The sequence below is a fragment of the Triticum aestivum genome, chromosome 7D (assembly GCF_018294505.1).
Source record: "Triticum aestivum cultivar Chinese Spring chromosome 7D, IWGSC CS RefSeq v2.1, whole genome shotgun sequence".
Classification (NCBI taxonomy): Eukaryota; Viridiplantae; Streptophyta; class Magnoliopsida; order Poales; family Poaceae; genus Triticum; species Triticum aestivum.
The window spans coordinates 158,419,662-158,425,134 of NC_057814.1; positions in this window are offsets into that span (position 1 = coordinate 158,419,662).

The following is a 5,473-nucleotide window of genomic DNA, read 5'->3' on the forward strand; positions in this document are numbered from 1 at the left end:
GCCAGGCCTCGTTTCCATCGCCTGTTCCGTCCAAGCCCTCCCGATGAACACGACCACGCATTCCGTTCCGACCCAGCCGGTTGGCTCCCACGCGTTCCGTTGCCTCCCGATGAACACGACGCATTCCGTTGCCTCCCCATGAACACGACGCATTCCGTTGCCTCCCCATGAACACGACGACGACGCTGTTTCTCCGTTCCGACCCAGCCATGTACACGAGCCCTGGCCGTACGTATGCGTGAGTAGGCGTTCGAGACCCCGCCCGTATGTACACATACGTGGCCGTATTTTCTTTCTTGCACCCTGGCCGCTGTACGTACGTGTACATGCTACGTGCGCGCCTCTACTACGACACGTACGCGCCTCTACTACGACACGTGCGCGCCTCTACATCCACCAGTATATATGTACGTACACGTTCGCGACCAGAATGACAACGCTACGTACGCTTCGACCAGGTGGGTCCCGACCGTCAGACACTTCCTTGCGTGCGAAGATGTAGCTGGTGGGTCCCAGCAGTCAGGGGGGCGAATCGTTTTTTTTGCCCGGACGCACTTCCTTGCGTGCGAAGATGTAGCTGGTGGGTCCCAGCAGTCAGGGGGAAAAGTTTTTTTCGCGAAATACGGTGGCCCGCCCGGTGGGTCCCCGCTGTCAGGTGGAGGAATCATTATTTTGCGCGTAATAAGGAGGCACTTCCTTGCTGCGGCCGTGGACCCAGCTGTCAGCCTCTCCACGTACAGTCCACGTCCGATGGAAGTCGTTCCTTGACCACGTTGACCACGCCACGCCGAGAGCACCACGGCGGTGGACGACGGCGAGGACTAGGAAGGGGACGACTCGGAGTCGGGGAAGACGCAGTAGTGGATGCCCACACGAAGAGGAGTACGAGGGTTCACTGGTTCGGCTGCGGTGTGAGGCCGCTGTCGCCGCAGAATAACAGGGGGTGTGGGTGAGTAGAGGGATGGCCTGGCCAGCGGTGGGAGTAGTAGGGGGCGGTGAGGCCTCCGCGGCATCACAGCCGGCCACGGGAGGCAGGAGCACGCGGCACGACCGGCGCTGGTTTGGGCAACTGGAGCAAGAAGACCAGAGGTTGAAGAAGCACTATGGCCGTTGGATGAACATCGTACGGTAACAGGAGCTAGAATTGTTCATATTGACTAAGTTGACAAAGCCCTCCATCCCCGTCAACTTGGTAGGCCCACAAGTCAGCCTCCCACTATGCTGGGTTCCAGCTGGCAGGGGGAGTATTCATTTTTTTGTGCGTAATAAGGAGGCACTTCCTTGCGTGCGAAGATAGCTGGTGGGTCCGACATGTCAGCGGGGGGCACGTTATTTCGCGAAATACAGAGGCCCTTCCGGTGGGTCCCAGATGTCAGGTGGAGGAATCATTATTTTGCGCGTAATAAGGAGGCATTTCCTTGTGTGCGGCCATGGACCCAGCTGTCAGCCTCTCCACGCACAGTCTACTTCCGATGGTGTCGTTCGTTGACCACGTTGACCACGCCGCGCCGAGCGCATCCAAGGTGGTGGACGACGGCGAGGCCCCGGACAGCAACGAGCCGGAGATGGGAAGACGTGGGAGTAGAGTCGCAGACGGAGAGGTGTACGAGGGTTAACTGGTTCTAGTGCGGTGTGGTTCGGCAGTCGGTGGAGAAGAACAGGAGGTGTGGAGGGGTGGAGGGATGGCCTGGCCAACGGTGGAGTAGCGCTTCATAGCAAAGCGTGCTAAGCAGAGCTGCTAGCAGCAGGAGGCGGGAGGTGGTCCCGGCGGCGCTGGAGGAAGAAGACGAGAGATTGAAGATGGATGCCGGTCGTTGGATGTAAATCCAACGGCTAACATGTCAGAATCATTTGTTGACTTAATTGACAATGACTTGCGTTGGCTTCGACCTATTAGCCCACATTTCAGCCTCCAAAAATGTGGCACGTATTCAACCCATTTTTTTAGAATTTACAGTCTTTTTTTTTGCGCGGTAGAATTTACAGTCAATTTGATCTTTTTTTAAATTACAGCCATTAGCTGGGCTGGGTGAACAAATAATGTAGCGTCCATGTGGCCCGTTTATTTTATTTCCTAAAAAATTACAGGCCATTTGCACTTTCTCGAAATACACGATTTTGCTGGGCTGATTCTAATTATAATGTTGGGTTGGGCCAGCAATGTTATCAAAAAATAAAAAAGGGCTGAGCATTTTGTTATAAATATATTTAAATAATAAATGATATTATTACACTCGGCCTTAAATCTTACCAAGCTTTTGTACACAATCACTAGGATTTTCGTGCCAAAACAATCCAGGATTTTATTTGTTAAGAAATTATTTTTATAAGTTAATAAGATGTGGGATATTGTTTTCTTACATATGTAAGTATCTGCTAAATATATGATGACAATAAAAATAATATATAATAACATATAAAATAATTTAAATATATATAATATAGTTAGAAGGGAAACATAAGTTGGACCTGGCGTTCCTATTCTTATATAGAAAAATAGAACAGACCTCTGCGTTTTCTATAAAAAAATACATAAATTGGCTGCCAAAAATAAAACCTCGGATGGGAGGTCCATAGGCCGGTCGATACATGACGGCCCTAAGAAAATACAAACAGGCCTATGGACCTCCCATCCGAGGTCGTGGGCTGTGCATGTTAAAAATGAAAGCCTAGACGGGGCAACCCAAAACCACGTCCAACACTTGCCAAAACTTCGTCCCTCATTTTCTCTGTGTTTCGCACACTCGACATTGTGTGGGCATTTTGACTGTGCATCATATGAAGATGTGCTATGCATGAATGTTGATCAGCATGATGTTAACTGGCTGGTAGTTCCATTTTCGACCATGAATAAAACTTCCAACATGATGTTAACCCTATTTGAAAAGGCCGTGTTAATATAAATGCTCTGCCTCTGAAAGTTGCAGTTTCTTATCTGAAACTGAACTTGCAGTTTCTTATCTGAAACTGAAACTTGCAGTTTTTTCTCTGAGAATCACATTGTCTGCACTTTTATACTCCTATGAAACTACATTTCATTTTTCTAAGTGCTAAAAATAGATCTCTAGAATTCATAAACTACTTCATATGCTCAATACTGCAAATCTGAAATTCAAAAGACATTCATATCTGAAAGTACTCTCAAAATACACAACACAAAACACAATTCACAACCTGCAAATACTGACAACCCTAAGCTCCTCCTGACAATTCACAACCTGCCCGACTATTGGGCTGGGGGGGCAGCCCCCTCCTATTCCTCGGCGGCAGACAGCCGCCCCGTGAGACGATGTGAACGGCGAGGGAGACGATGGCGGGGAAGCGTCGTCGGGCCAACTGCTTTTCTCCTCTTGCAGTTGGGTTCGGTCGACGAAGACTCCACCGGCTCGCTCTGGCAGGACACCCTCACAAACGGCACCCTGTAGATGCTCGATCCTTCAATCTCTGGTGGATGCTCCATCTGGGATCGATACTCCCACCACCGCTCCCTCATGATCGGATTCGGTGAATCTGTTTGCTCCATGGCCCAGAGGAGCAGCTCTATGTACTCCGGCGCGACTCCCTCCGGGAGTATCGCCGCCTTTTCGCTCTGTTACAGATATTTGGCCATGGATGTCGCCGTCGCCGCTAGTTGGTCCTTGTTGTCAAACCAAGACTGTATCTCCAACATCCTAGCTAGCTTCACAGGGTCGCCGTCTGCGATCCTCACGTATCGGTTGTACTCCTCCATTGATCTACTTCTCCACAGCACCTTCACTCGCCGTCGGTGGTTTTTGAATGGAAGAGGAGAGGAGCAGCGCTGGTTTTGGATTAGAACAGGAGAGGAGCGACGCTTGTTTTGGACTAGAACTGGAGAGGAGGGGCGGTGGTTTTGAAATGGAAGAGGAGAGGAGCGGCGCTGCATTTAGATTGGAACAGGAGAGGAGCGGCGATGGTTTAAGAGGAGAAGAGCGGAAGAGCGGCGCTGGTCTTGGAAGTATTTTTTTGTTGTTTTGCGTATTTTGGGTCAAAGTTTGACCACGTACTGTATTTGACAAGCAAAATGTGAATGCATGTCACCAAAAATTGTATCGTTTGGTTCGTATCTGAATGTACTTTCAAATTATATTATTTTTGCAACGTATAACATATATTTTATGTGCGAAATCATGGTCAATTATGACCGAGAATAAAAGGGAGACTAGTTAATGTGGGGTCGCTTTCTTAATTGAAGGGTAAATTGATTTTGATTTTGATCCAGTCACAGCGCGCCGGCCCTCTCGTCCAATCCTAAATCGCTGCCACACGCTCCTCTCCCTCTTCTCCATTGCAAAACCACCTCCTCTCCTCTCCATCATCTCCATTCCAAAACCACCGTCTCGCCTCTCCCTCTTCTGATCTTCTCCATTGCAAAACCACCTCCTCTCCTCTCCATCATCTCCATTCCAAAACACCGTCTCGCCTCTCCCTCTTCTGATCTTCTCCATTGCAAAACCACCTCCTCTCCATCATCTCCATTCCAAAACCACCGTCTCGCCTCTCCCTCTTCTCTATTGCAAGACCACCGTCTCTCCTCCCATCTTTCAAAGCTAGCACCGGACCACTCAGAAGGACATCTATGGAGAGAATGCAACAGCGAATCAGGCAGATCGCCGGCGGCGACCAGGCAAAGTTAGCCAGGTTGAAGGAGATCCTTAGTTGGTTTGACAATGAGTGGGAGATTTCGAGGATGGTGCGGGCCATGTGGCAATGTATGCGAAAGAGCGAGACGGCGGCAATGAGGGCGGCGATGTACATGTACTCCTCGGCGGCAGTCACGCCGCAGTCCTCCGAGTTCATTGAGTATCTCCTCTGGGCGATGGAGCAGACATATTCGCCCGAGGCGACAGTCAGGCGGAGGTGGTGGGCGTACAGGTCGAAGGTCGAGCACCCAGAGGATAAAGAATCGATCGAGTATGGTGTGCCGTTCGTGAGGGTGCAGAGCCAGCCGGAGCCACAGGAGTATTCGTTCTCCCACCGCAAGAGGAGGCCGGATGGCGCGACGTCGCTTCCCCGCCGTTCTCCACGGTTCCCTCGATGCTCGCCTCGTTTCAACGGCGGCGGTAGGGTTTAAGGTAAGCTTCGCACTAACCTAATCTTCCACCTGCTCATGCTTACAATCAGTGTGACAGCTAATGAAAATCATGCTTACAATCAGTCTCCGAGTACTACGCCAATCACCCTAAAATAGCTCTGGACCTTTGGGTCAAAGTTGTGACACAGTGTACAAATAAAGAAAAATAGATTGGTGCTTCTTTCAGAAAAGAGTACTCCCTAGAAAACTGCCAATATAAGCTACTAGTATTTGGTTAGATGATTTGCTGCCGACAAAGATCCGTCCACAGAGAGCGCCACACATCCCACTGGTGGTGGTGGATGCCAATGCGTGCATGCAGCATGGTTGGTGTCGGTAATTTTTACTTGGCACACCTCGCACTCTGCATATATGCCGGTT